The sequence below is a fragment of the Rhinolophus hipposideros genome, assembly GCF_964194185.1.
Source record: "Rhinolophus hipposideros genome assembly, chromosome: 2".
NCBI classification, from domain to species: domain Eukaryota; kingdom Metazoa; phylum Chordata; class Mammalia; order Chiroptera; family Rhinolophidae; genus Rhinolophus; species Rhinolophus hipposideros.
The window spans coordinates 96,485,623-96,500,140 of record NC_138048.1 but is presented as its reverse complement, the minus strand read 5'-3'; the positions used below and the strand labels follow the sequence as shown (position 1 = coordinate 96,500,140).

The window sequence follows — 14,518 nt, the reverse complement described above, 5'->3', positions numbered from 1 at the left end:
GAACATAACAGATGATTTGTAAACAAATGGTCTTTCCTGTGTTCCAGTAACACTTTGCAAAAACAGGAGGGTGAGCCAGATTTTCACAGTGGGCTATAGTTTGTACACCCTGATTTAGATGCTAGAACAAAAACATTACTGTCTTTTGATGATTTAGGACAGTGCTGGTTAGGATAATATGGTTAGCATAATTCTATGTTGGATTTTGGAACCAGAGAAAGTGAGTGCCATGGGATAGTGTCATCACACCATTTCTTCTCTGTCCTCAGCTTCTACTGTTCAAACCCTCGGTTGCTCCATTCGGCCACACTTGTGTTCCTGTTATTCAAACATTCAGGGGAGCTATAACCTCAGATTCTTTGATCTTGCTGTTACCTTGGTCTAAAGCTTTCTTTTCCTAGGTACTTTCCCTTAAATATTTGTTGAAATATACCTATATATTTCAGAGGTGTGTCAGGGAATGGATTTTATCTCTTATGTTCTAATGAGGAAGATTTAGTAGATACTCTACTTATATAGCTGTGGGGAACATTAAAGGAATAGGCAAAGAATGACCCCCAGAATCTAACAAGAGCAGAGAGGATGAATCAAAGGGAGAACCCCAGTACTGCGGGCTGCAAGAGCAACAGAAGAGTCACAGTACTTGAGTGAGAATCAAGAGTGGAGTTGACATGATCTTTATTGACTTGATTTCTCCGAAATTGGGAAAATATCATGTAAATAAATGCATGGTATTAGGTAGAAAGTGTGTGAACTGTTATCTTGCCCATCGGAGGACACCCACTGAGCAATAGCCCCTAAACAACTGGATGGATAGGATGACATGTTCAGCAAATGTCAGCCAGATCTCTCCTTGGCCAACTTCATGCATGCACACTGGTACCACGATGGAGGTAGCCATGGTGAGTGCTGGCAAGCCCAACAGTGTGGGCTCCCTCTCACAAAGGATAATATAGCTACTGCTGCTATACAATATCCCTCCTGTCCGTCACCAGAGACTAATGCTGGGGCCTCAATTTCACACTCTCTCTGCGGAGGCTGACCAACCATTTGGTCACAAGTCGATTATTTTAGATTCTTTCTAAAAAGATCTGCAGTTGGTCTTGAGAAGTACCTATGTCAAAGTTTGCTTTTCTTGCTCAGAGTGCCTAGGATAGCACCACTCTCTGTAGATTCACAGATATGCTGATATAAGATTCTGTATTATATCACCTCAGGCAAAGGAACAAATTTTATGATAAAAGAGATATAACAATGGACACAAGCCATTGTGTGCTAAATACCACATCACCCAAAAAGGTATGGCCTGAGAAAATGTTGTAGCAGCCTTTTAAAAGTAAAGCTATACACAAACTTGAAAATAATATGCATGGGGTTGGGGTACCATCCTTCACTCAATAGTAATTTAACCAATAAGAATATATGAGTCTGGGACCAAAGGGTAAAAGTACGAGTGTCCCGATTTCCATTACTTTCTGTGGCCCAGTGCTTAATTTTCAAGAGCTGGTCGAGGGTCAGCTCTTGAATGAAAACAAGCATTTCTTGGGAATGTGAAGGGTTTAAGCAACCCACACCTATTGAATTAACCCTTTTTTATACAGTTATTTAGCAATATGGAGGTAAGTACTATGTGAAAAAAACAAACAAACGAAAACCTGGAAAATTAAGTGTTTGCTTTTGTGTTGTAGATGTGGGGAAATATGTGAATGAAAACAGTCTACATAGTAAAACTGACAATTCACAGGGGAGACAAGGAAGGTCTGACAAGCTCAGTGAGCAAAAGTAAGCAAACGGGATGGTGTAATCATGAATTTCTAACTGAGCAGGCCATGGTGGGTAGTCAGGCTGTAGGCTTATAGCTTCCTCAGCAAAGGTCAGTCTTCACCTTAAGCAAGTCCTGTCTTCTGTTCTTATGCATCTAGGATAATGTACCTTTGAAATGTCAGCGTCGTTTTCTTTTCTGTACCCCTCAAAAATGCACCCACAGGCACGAGAACATAAGACCACTGGAGCACGAGACCACAGAACCCCTCATGGGGATCTTATTTCCTACATACCATCTCTATGTATTATAAATGTTAATTATTAACTATCCTGTACCCATCCATGTAAAAAAGTATGTGTTCCTAATTTTGCTTTTTATCTACTCCTAGAGATTTCCCCACTTTACTTTCTCCCATCTCCTTAACCTACCACCAATGGATTTCATGTAACCTGCCTTATGGATTCTCCTTCGATTCTAATGTATAGAAACAACTGCAAAACTGCTATTCTCCAGAGCATTTCCTCAGTCTGTTGAGATCTGGCTTCTGGGCATCTCTCAAAAATTTGTTTCAAACAAACTCTTATAAAACTTTTCTGTAGGTTTGGACTTTCTTTCGTCAACAGATATAAAGAGTGAAGCATCATTCTCCTGGTTTGCATAATAACTCTTAGGAGTGACAAGGTCAGAAGGCATCATGGTTTTAGCCATACGTCTATACAGTTATGCATTGCTTTAAGACACACTCTAAATTAGGCTATTATCTCTTGTATATTCATGATTGGAGTTGATATCTTCCTTAAATGCCTTTCTGATAACAAAGTAAGAAATAGTAATTTGCATGTTAAATTATTTCAATATATTTAACACACTGTCAGATTTCTAGATATTTGTAATCTCTTCTTTGATTCAACTTCCATTTGTGCACAATGTTGTCTGAAAAATATCAACTAAGAGTTTTGTCACCAAAAAGGACTTATTCAGGAGAAAGAAAGGGTTGCAACAAAGTGCATGCAGGCATGGCAAGCCCGGAGCACACTCTTGCCTACATGCCAATGTAGAGAAGTAGTCATAGAAGAGAAAAGAGAGAAGAGGGAAGGGCAGTTAGAAACATAGAGCTTTATTATGAACATAGAATTCTTTCTGTAGGGTTCTCGTGATTAATTAGAGTGTGAGAATGTCCACAAACCCTATCTAGTTCCTCCCATAGAACCTCCCAACTGATTATATTTGTTTTATGTTTCAGTCTTTATCAACAATACACTATACTTTGGAAGACCCAAACCATACTTTGTACTCTAGCATGTGTGTAAACATTTCTGAATATATTTAAACAAACAATCAATTTATGGTATTAATCAATCAGTTTTCTATGTCTTTTTAATAAAACTACTTAGATATTTAACATTATCAAAGTGTGAAAGAGAAAACCACAGGCCCCAAATGGTGTTCTTTTTGTTAAAGCCCATGATACAAAACTTAGATTTAATACTTGACCTAATCGTTATTTCAGCTTCTTCCAGTAACATAATTCATCAACCAGTCTGGGATTTTCTGGTCAACAGCAATGAGATAATCTGTCACATGGGCTCTCTACATGTAACTCCCATAAAAAGAAGAGGCAATCTGCATGATAAAAACTCTTGTTGTTCCTTTTCCCCCAAAAGAAGGTCTCCTGGTCTGAAATAATTTTATTGTTGTTGTTGATGTTGTTAATTGCTCCCTTACCCACTCTTTGTCCTATAAAAACCTTCCATTTTATAGAACCCCTTGGAAAGCCCTTCTAGTTGCGAGATAGTACACTGCCTGAGATTCATGAATTTCTAAATAAGTCAATTAGATCCACAGATTTACTCAATTGAATGTTGTTCTTTAATAAAAGGTAAAGTGTAAACATCTTTTCAGATCATATGTAAGCCATTGGAAAGAGTGTCAATATAACAATATAACATATATATATATCATTCCAAGTCTTTCTTTGGTCAAATGAAACCCAATTTATAATCTGAGACTATACCATACTACTTACACCTGAAAAGCTACTGTTTACATATAAAGATAAAAGTAATGGAAATAGAGCTATGCAAATCACATTCTCAAGACAAGAGTCTCTTCTGTTGTGGATTTACCAGCATATCCATTTCCTTTGCCAGCAAATCTTTAGTGTTAGATAACAAATTTACATTTGCCACAAAGGAGAGAAATACTTTTGGTCTGCAATGGATTGGAACTCTAATTAGATTCCAAAAAAGGGCAGTATAAAAGTTTGTTCATAAATGTTTTAAATAAAAAAAATGAAATCAAAAACTGTTATTGTGACTTGATATGATTTTAGATATATTTTTTTTAATTACTAATGTTTCTTTCACAGGAATTTATATAATTTATTTGACCTCTCAGGTTAAAAAGACCATGAGACAATATGAGCTTTTATTAGTTTAGTATTTGTGTCTATATGTGAAAAAACAGACTAAAACTTTTATAATAATTAGAGTGTTTTACTGTAGTGTTATGTATTATAGCATATGTAAAAAATAGATTTCTAGAGCCAAATATTTCGTGGGGAAAATAATCTTATCCTAATTCTAAGGACAGAGTACAAATAAGAAAGACACTCTCATCTAATTGCTAGAAAAATTCTAAAATCATATGTACTGAAAGGAACAAGTAGGCTTTTTCATCGAACAGGATTCCTAATATGCTGCATAGTTTTGTGTTTTCATGAGTTCTTTTATTTTTATTACTTTTTAAATTAATTTTCTTTTTCTCCTAGGTATCCACCTGGTATTCAAACTGGTGTGTGTAATAAGAATAAATACAAGCCTGAGGCAAACATGGTATCTGGGAAACTGCATAAATGCTGGCATGCCTTCAATTTCTTTTGAAGCCTAATCGCTTGAAGTGATTAAGTAAACCACCTTGAAGCAGAAAAAAACCATATTGGAATGTTAAATGTAAAATGTTATTACAGAAACAGAAAATGTAATCCCACTTCAGCATCATTGTACCACAGCTCAGTTCCAGAGGTTTTCTTCTCTGAACAACCAAAGAAACGTGAGCATTTGAAATATGTTACAGAAATTAAATCTCCAATAACTGGTGACTTTGCAATGTCAAGGTTAAAAAGGAGTAATTTCCTTTGCTCTTTGTATGTTTCCATCACTAAATTATTTTTCCATTTTCATTTGGTGAGGGATGTGAAAGAAGCATAAAATGTAAATACAGCAAAATAGAGCTAAATGAAACTTGCATAAAACGACAAAAACATTGTTGACTGATGTTTGTGAAATGATTTCATATAAAGTGTTATTCTACTGTTTCATGCCTCTCTGAGGAGATGAGTGATTATTTTTTTTTAATAAAAAGTTCATTTTTATATCAGAACATTGGATTATTTTCTGCTTGTGTGTCCCATAATTTTACTTACTTCAATTTTAATCTGGCAGAGATGAAAATATGACATTTTACAGCAAACTAAGATCTATTAAATCAAATGTTGACTCTAAAAGATGTTTTTGCTTTTTTGAGTGTTGAAAGCAATATGCATTTGAAAAAGCAAAGCATGTTAACGTGTTAAAAATTGTCCTAACCAATCACCCCAAAGTATTCTTCAGTTCTCACTTTGTAGCCTGCAAATGGGTTTCTTCATTCCATTTACTGTACTGAATAATAGAGCACTACCACTTCTGGAACCTGAAGACAAGGATTGCTATATGTTAATAAAATCTACTTCCAAAGAACAATAAAACTTTAACTTGTAAATGTTTCTTTGCATATTTAGTTCATATTTAAATATTGTGTTTATATGTACTAGAAAACAGGATCTCCCCAAGAATTTTCTGCTGTGTAGTATAGTTCTGTATCTATGTTAGTCAGTAATTTAGGACTGACTTTGAGAGAGATCGTTTTTTTTTAAATTGACACTTATAGCTGGCAAAATCACATAAATATCATTATTTTTATTGCCTACTGAATTAATGCATCTCTCTCTTTCTTCCTTCCCTGCTTCCTTCCTTTACTCCTTCCCCCCTTCCCCTTTGTCCCTTCTTTTCTTCTCTCTTCTTCCTTTCTCTCTCTCTCTCTCTCTCTCTCTTATTTTCTCTTTCTTTTAAAAGCTGTGTCTCAAAAGCAAAATGTAATCAAGAAAACAGATGTTTTGTTATATCCTTGAGTCTGCTTTGGAGTCATGAAAAAATATTATAAATCACTATAAATAGCAAATCATCCATCTCACTATACAGTTGTGTTACAGCAAAATTGCAACAGAATTTCTGAATTCTTATGGAATTTTAACATCTTTGGACATAAAACCACAGTAGGAAATAAGGAAAAAAATCTTAAATAAGATTTACTCACCATTATTTTACAACATCACAAAATTCAACTTCCTGAAATAAAGACTGATAGAAAATGTAGTCTGCATTTCAGTTCGCGTGACTTGTCGTGAAATAAATTATTTGCATATATGATAAATTCTTGAATAATGTGTAACACAAAATTACTTACTTGACTCGTTTGACCCCTTTATAACAATAAATGGCACCTCCACATAATAATTTAAATAATAAATTTTTGGAAGTTAGTCTAACAGGAATGTTTTTCATTCTTTCTTTTATAGGAAGGATACTTAACAGTTCATATTCTTAATGGACTTATTTTGCTTTCACTTTTTATTGCTCTTTATAACATCACAAATCACCTCTATATCATGCATTTACACGAAAATATTAAAGAGTGAAATATACACTTCCCTTGGAGTGTGAAAAAGAACTTCTTTCACCCTTAGAGAACATTGTAATATTCAACTTTAATAGCCTTTCCCCAGAGTAAAGGAAAACCTTTTATTTCTCACTATAAAAGAAAGAATGTGTATATGTCAAGATTTCTTTAATAACTGGGACCTGTTTTCACTGTCGTTACATGAACCAGGGTCAAGAGTTCACAAGGTTTAATAATAGCACACCACATTCTCTCCCAGGGACTGAAACCCTGAAAAGGTATCCTGAGAGGAAAATCCACTTTTTATTTTTAAGGTAGTTTTGAAAATATCTTATTTTCCCCATCAATAAGAGCTAATATGAAAATTTATATTGATTTTAATTTACACTATGTGACATAAATTCTACTCCAAGGAAGAATATCACATTTTATTTTATTTCCCTTTTGAAAACTAATGCATACATCCCAAAGTATACCTATTATCCACAGCAACCATGGAAAATCTTGGAGAATCGAAGATTAAAATTGAGACAAAAACTAATGCAAAGGGAGAAGAGCAAACATGGCAGCGTTGCTGCAACCATGGTGGTGGCTCTGCTGCTCATTTCTGGGGTTCCCTCTGCCTCTGCCCAAAGAAAGAGGGAGATGGTGTTATCTGAAAAGGTTAGTCAACTAATAGACTTGACCAACAAAAGACCTGTAATTAGAATGAATTAATACAAGTTCCATCGGTTTGTTAAAGCATCAACCCCCACTCTCCCTCCCCCGCGCCTGAAACTTCTCCGTTATTGTCATGTTCATGGCTCTCCAACTTCATAGACAATGTGTTGTGTGCAAGCAAGCTAAAGAATTCCGCATCCTGGCAAACTCCTGGCGATACTCCAGTGCATTTACCAAAAGATGTTTTTTGCTATGGTGGATTTCGATGAAGTCTCTGATGTATTTCAGATGCTGAACATGTTCAGCTGCAACTTTCATCAACTTTCCTGCCAAAGGGAAATCCAAACGGGGTGATACATATGAGTTACAGGTGAGTAGTTTTTCAGCTGAGCACGTTGCCCAGTAGATTGCTGACAGACTGATGTCAATATTAGAGTAATCAGACCCCCAAATTATGCTGGTCCTTTATGTTGGGATTGTTTCCAGCTGTTATTGGTGGACTTGTGTATCTCTAAGAAGCAATGTAGAATTTCTCTTTAAGAGAACTGGATGGGTTTTTGCAGCTTTGTGTTTTGTGCTTGCTATGACATCTGGTCAAATGTGGAATCATATGAGCGGCCACCATATGCTCATAAGAATCCCCACATAGGACATTTGAATTATATCCATGGAAGCAGCCAAGCCCAGGTTTAGCTAAAAACACACATTGTTCTTCTGTTTAATAGTGTTACCTTAGGGATGGTGCTTTTATGCAAAGCTGCTACATTTGACATGGATATTGGAAAGTGAAAGATGATGTGTATGGCTGGTATTAGACTCATATTCTTCAGTTGTATGCTCTCTGTTTTCAGATCTATTAAGAAATATCATAGATATCCATATAGCTTTCTGATGAGGTAAAAGGAATTCTATAACATGTAAACACTGGAATCGTGGAAATTGAAAAATGAAAATGCTGTGTATGAAAAGAAGAATGAAGTTTGTGTATTTCATATTAACTCTTTTTCTTTCAAATGATTTAAATATTTAATCATTTAACCAAAAAAGGTGTGTCATGACTTAACAGCAATTTCCAAAATCTTGAAGTATTTGGTACAATTTTCCTCTTTACCTTCCCTCCCTAATGAACTTTATGGAACATTTAATTTAGTAGTATTAAACATGTTATAAAAATTTTAAAGCTACTACTTTCTTGTAATTAGGAGAAGATTCAAAACTGCTTTCTTTAGTTTATGTAGGGATGGAGTCCCAGAGAAGTTTCCAGGCTGTTGACCTCACGTGGAAAGGTGCTGGCTTGGGCAGTAGATGGCCTTCAGATGTGATCAGATGGCCACCAGCTGTAACCAGTTGCCATTAGCCATGAATATAACTGCCGTGGCTACGCTAGTAAGAACAGATTGTGGCTAGCAAGTGTGGTTAGCAAGCAGTTTGTGGGTTGCGGATCCTGTTGACTCTACTCCCTGTGTCTCCCCAGGCTGCCAGTGAGACTGGGGTGCAGGAAGACCCCTCGGTGGGGTACTGGCGGATGTTTGCTTTTGCGTCTAGACCAGCCGCCATTGAGAATATAGTGGTATGACTCCCCTATCTATGGCTTTGTTGTTGTTTCTTTTTGGCCTCACCATATTGTGCTTTCTTGTGCAGGGGGCAGGAGCTGAGTCCCTGCATTACAGTTTGTTATCTTATCCAAAAGGGTGGGGGTGGTGCATGAATGCAGCTGTTCCTGCATTGGCCTGTTACAGATAACTGCCTCAGGAATCCATTCCTAGCTTTCCCATTTGGCATGTTTGTGTATACTTTTCATATCTTTCCTTTTGGGCAGAGAAATCATATGTGATCCTCTGAAAATGGAACACTATTCTTGGAGTACATGTGTAGCTTCTGGAAAAGAAGACTAGCCAATCCTCCTCTGTCTCCATCTTTCCTACTGAAATACAGTGCTAGCTATGATTCTTGGTGGCTGTAGATGTTAAAAAAGTATCTCTAAATACAGGATTATGATTTCTGCATGAGTGTGGTGGTAACTATACTGTATTTGGAAATATTTCAGGTTCATTGTGTCTCCCCAGTTTTCTTTTATTTAAGGGCCACTCTATAACGAAAATGTAGGTTAATGCTAAAATCATTGTAACTTCAAAATGCCTAAAATGTTTCTGCAAATTAGAGATTGTTGCATATTTCATTTGTACCAAAGTGAATAAAAAAAGGCTCATCTGGTTAAATTGGTTTCTGTATTATAGTTACAACATATTTTAATAACCTTGTGTTTAGGAGAAGGACTCCCCCTAGAAAGGGAAAAGAAAACCATGAAAAATTGAGATGTTGCCTAGGAATGTTTCTTGAAATCTGCTCTGTTTTTGCTATCATTTTAGCCTTCATTCTCTCACTTCAAGTGGAGAAACAAATAAACAGTTGAATAGGTTTTGAGTCTTGTCTTTTTTTCTGTCAGTGAAAATGACTATATGTGCTAACCAAATTTCTGTGAAGAATGAAAGTTGATTTTTATCATTAGATCTAGTTATAACCTCCCTGTAGCTATGAAAAGTACCCTGAAATACCACTACTGTGGAAATATGAGAATTGTGATTGTGACAGAAAGTTAAAGAAATCTGAGAAGTATTGAGTTAAAATAATACTGTGACTGACAGCCAATATTTGCCATCTAATAACTCTTCCATGTGATATGGAAATCTTATATAATAGAGGTTTGCAGAAAGAGATGGATGTAATTTCTAAGAAGAAATGTTTTACGTGACTGTTTTGTTTTTCTTTTTCTTTTGTTAGTAGTTTGGTGGGTGGGGGGATATAGTTGACCTTTTACTCTTTAGTGAAACAAATTTTGTTAATTACTCCTCTGTAAATTGTATGATTCTGGATTTCTAATTTGCTGTTCTCGTACTTGGCTCAGGTCAAATAAATTGATGCTGTGATTCTTATGAGACTTGTATGAAGATGCCCTGATTTGTACACTGATCAGGGGAATAATATTGCCATGTAGTCTGTATACCTCCAGATAATTTTCCATGAGCATTGAAAGAATGAGTTTTTTGCATTTGTTTTGTCTTCCTTAAGAGCACATTATTCTTCTGTAAGGAGAAAGGTTACATTCGAGCTATAGAAAGCAGATTTACAGCACTTAGAATAAATGACGTTATCTTTGTAGAATAAATGACGTGATCTTTGTGGAAATTTTGAAAATAGCTTTCATCTGAAATGCCTTAAATAGACTTAATTTACTCTTCTATTAATAGTTTAAATATTTTTTGTTATACATTTTTAAAATACTATTCAAAATGATACATTGTAGTGATAAAGAAAACCAAATGCCTGGCTCTTTGCTTTTTGACCATATCAATAAACTTTTATAATAACAAACAAACAAACAACTAATGCAAGAATTAAAGTAATAAAAATTGAAATAATATTTAAATTATTTGCTAATTGAACATTAAATTTCTCTCAAACTTATTTATATGAATTAACTTCAGTTAAATCTTTCCAACTTTTAAGAGTTATCAAAGTTCTAAAAACTAACCTGATGGTCTTGGTCAGCATAAGAAAGGTACGAGAAGCAATTAAAGTAGCTGACCATGGTTAGAGCTAGGGAGAACTAACAGTTGAAATATTGACTAAGATGATACTCCATTAAGGTAGTTAGCAAAACACAGACTAAAGTGTTACTCTATGAAAGTAGTTAATTGTCTAATTGATATAGTTGACTAACGTAAGTTTTACAAATTTTTGCTTGGAAATGTCAAATAACTAGCTCCAGATATGCATGCTCCAAAGGCCCCAAGTTCTGGAGGGATGGGATGTCCTTAGTTAAAAATCATGTGAGATTCACTTAATAAGAACTCTACCCTTAACTACTAATATGCTTAGTGTACGGACTTGGTTATCTCCACACAAGTTTAGGAGTAGAATTAGCAAATATCACAGTGAGAATGCAGATATGGTGGGAGTGAAGCTGTCCGAGGAGGTTCTTAGACAGACTTTCTTCCTGTCTCCTCCAGTTTGGGGCTTTATTCTTAAACAAGGCAATGATTGGTTAGGGGAAAACCATTTTTCTCTTTGTCTTTAAATAAATTGAGGGTGTCAAAAGCTTTTGAGTTCGAGATTCAGTGAATTTCAAAAGCACATTGAATAGCCATTTGTCGCTCCCTCTCATTCACACACTAGATTTTTTTTCCACTCATGTGGCTATCATCAGCTTTCAGCTTTTTGTAATAATTTATATGACAGGACACCATGTTGGGCCTCACTTGGCAATCCCTCAAGTTAAACAAATTCCTAAGATTTTTTGTAAAACCTATTTTTCTGTTATTTTAGACTCCTGGTTTTAAAGTGATAACTTTATAATAATATTACTTATATTACTATAATATGTATCTTATCACATATAATGATTATATGTACTATATAATATATAATAAAATAATAATTGCTATCATTTATTGAACACACGTGTATATACGCATATATATGAGGTCTGACAATTAAGTTCGTGAACTCCTCGTAGAAAAAGTGCTACCTCATTGCTGAATATCACTGCAGTCACCTTCAATGCACTCCCCTTGGGACGTTATGCATCCACACCAGCACCTAGTCCACCCTTCAAAGCAATTTTGAAACTCTTTTCCTGGAATGGTCATGAGAGCTGTCATCGTATTACCCTTGATGTCCTGAATGTCATCCAAATGTCTTTCAATATTTCCTTTATCTTTGGGTAAAGAAAGAAATCATTGGGGGCCAGATCAGGTGAGTATGGAGGGTGTTCCAATACAGTTATTTGTTTACTGGCTGAAAAGTCCCTCACAGACAGTGCCATGTAGTGCCATGTGAACTGGCGCATTGTCGTGATGCAAGAGTCATGAATTGTTGGCTAAAAGTTCAGGTCATCTAGCTTGTTCACGTAGACTTTTCAGCACTTCCAAACAGTAAACTTGGTTAAATGTCTGTCCAGTTGGTACAAATTCATAATGAGTAATGCCTCTGGTATCAAAAAAGTTTAGTTAGCAACATCGTTGCACAAGTTCACAAACTTAATTGTTAGACCTCGTGTATGTGTGGGGGTATATGTACACATGCAGGTACATATTAAGATATACCATGTACTCTTAAAACAGGTACACTTTCTTTAATCCTCATAGCAATTATATGAAAAAATTGGTGTCTGGAAGTAGTGCTTCATAGATTAAAGAAGTTTAAAGCTGTGGTGGATGGTATGATGGTATGATATCCCCGAAGGACTTATTTCCCCAATTGGGGGGAGTGCTGCCAACTGAAAGCTCTCACTATTAACTCTCTCAAGAAATTGCCCTTAAGGAAAGAACACTATCTGGTCCGAGACCATTTCCCTTTATGGGGCCAGACCCGATGCAATGAGTGGGATGACACTGTAGTGTAATGGCTCAGATCCCCCCTTTCTCCAAATGAAACAACTCCAAAGGGCCATTCCATTTGGAGCTCTCTGTGGGGTTGGCTGAGGCTTTTGTTTCTTCCTCTGTCCAATCTTGCTTCCTTTCCTTCCCACTCCGGTAGAGATCCAGAGAACATTTCTCAATAAATTTCCTGCAAGCTAATCTCTGACTTCAGGGGCTGCTTCTTGGGCAACCCAACTTGCAACAGTGACCATATTGTTTATCGTCCATGCTAACACGTTTTACAAGTGAAAGAGTGTGCTAATCAGATGGGATGCAAGTACAAGCACAGATCTGGATAGTTTCAAGTGAACTGAGATTTATGGTCACTCTAGGTTTGAGGTAATGTGTGTGTGTGTGTGTGTATATATTATATATATATATATATATATATATATATATATATATATATATATATATATATACATATAATATATATATAATATATATAAAACCAGAGTTTCAATACCACTTTACTGGTTGTGGAATATTAGGCTGATTATTAACCTCAGTAAATATCACTCTCTTCATGTGTAAAGCCAAGATAATATACCTGCTTCATTGGAGAATTAGAAGATTTAATTAAGATAATGTGTATAAAACATTGGTAGAATATTTGGGAGTTAATACATGATAGCTCTTATCACCATTATATTCAATTTACAGATGAAGATGTGAAGCTCAGAGAGATTAGTGAAATTCCAATGTCACCCATTGTATTAAGTGAAACAGTCAGGATTCAAATACAATTTTCAGACTCCCAAATCCTTCCTGATAACCAAGTTGCTAGACTATCTTTTCTATATACCTTTTCTGTTCATTTTTTTTAAAAAATCACCCTTTAAAACCCAATATAAAGTCCTCAGTTGTCGATGTATTAAATACTCTTGATCCCAAGTGACAACATAAAATAAAACAACCCCTACACCCCATCCCGAAAAAAAAACAAAAAAACCAAAAAGAAAAACACACTAAAGAACCCACCTCAAACAAACTTACTGAAAAAAGGAATTTTTCACTCCTATAATGGAGAGTCTCAGATGGGGAGTTCTGTGTTCAAGTCTGACTGCTCCCGTGTCCTCAAAAGTTTACATGAGAATTTAATATCTTTTATTCCATATTTGGGCTGCTTTTTTCAATGCTGGCTTTTTCTTCAGTCACACTTTTCCCCCTGTTTGGAAAGACGGCTCCGGCAGCTCCAGGCCAGTGTTGCATATAATTCCAGATTAGCGCAAAGCAAAACCCTTTCTTTTCCACCATCTATACTAATTCCTTAAAAGATGCTTTGGTCCTACGTGGCATATATATCAGAGTTTTACACTTTCCCTCTCCTTAAACATTCAACATTTCTTTCCTTTCTTCTCTTAGTGGATGGCTTGATTTTTTTTGTTTGTTTGTTTGTTTCCCTGAGATAATAAAATCAATCAAAAGAGAATTTCCTGATGCTTCTGCCACCATATCTATTGGCATACCTGCCTCTGAAATCACATCCTATGCTTTGAAAGTGGTTAGTCTGTCAGTGCTCCTACCAAAGGCCAAACCATATACTGTCCTATTACTATAGAACATTTTCCTCAAAATTATGCTCTCACATTCTTCCCCATGCATCCCCTGTCCTGAATCAATCCTGTCAGTATTTGTTTTAAAGGAAGGACTAAGACTCAAATAGTCTTTTAGTGTAATGAGTGAAAGAAAATCAATGGTTAAATGTGGCCTTAAGAATTGGTTCAGGATATAAAAGCTCCTTTTATAATAAAATGTATTCCATTGAAATGCAACCTTTAAGATATAACTCTCCATATATGCATTTCATTGCTCAAATGTTCTGCCTCAGTTTCTCCAAATAAATGTAACTGACACTCTCCTATTTTCTATTCCCTCAGGTCCTCATTTTTCCTAAATTAAGAGTAAACAGTAATGATAATTAAACAAATGGGAGAAATTCAACTCCTACGATTGT

The 14,518-nt window shown here is 35.6% G+C and overlaps 1 pseudogene across 1 annotated transcript; it reads left to right on the top strand.

Moving 5' to 3' along the window:
* The first annotated feature begins 7,063 nt into the window (after positions 1-7,063).
* Positions 7,064-8,041, top strand: LOC308510274 (dolichyl-diphosphooligosaccharide--protein glycosyltransferase subunit MAGT1-like; annotated as a pseudogene). Its single transcript has one exon. The product of its transcript is annotated as a dolichyl-diphosphooligosaccharide--protein glycosyltransferase subunit MAGT1-like (transcript).
* The last annotated feature ends 6,477 nt before the right edge of the window (positions 8,042-14,518 follow it).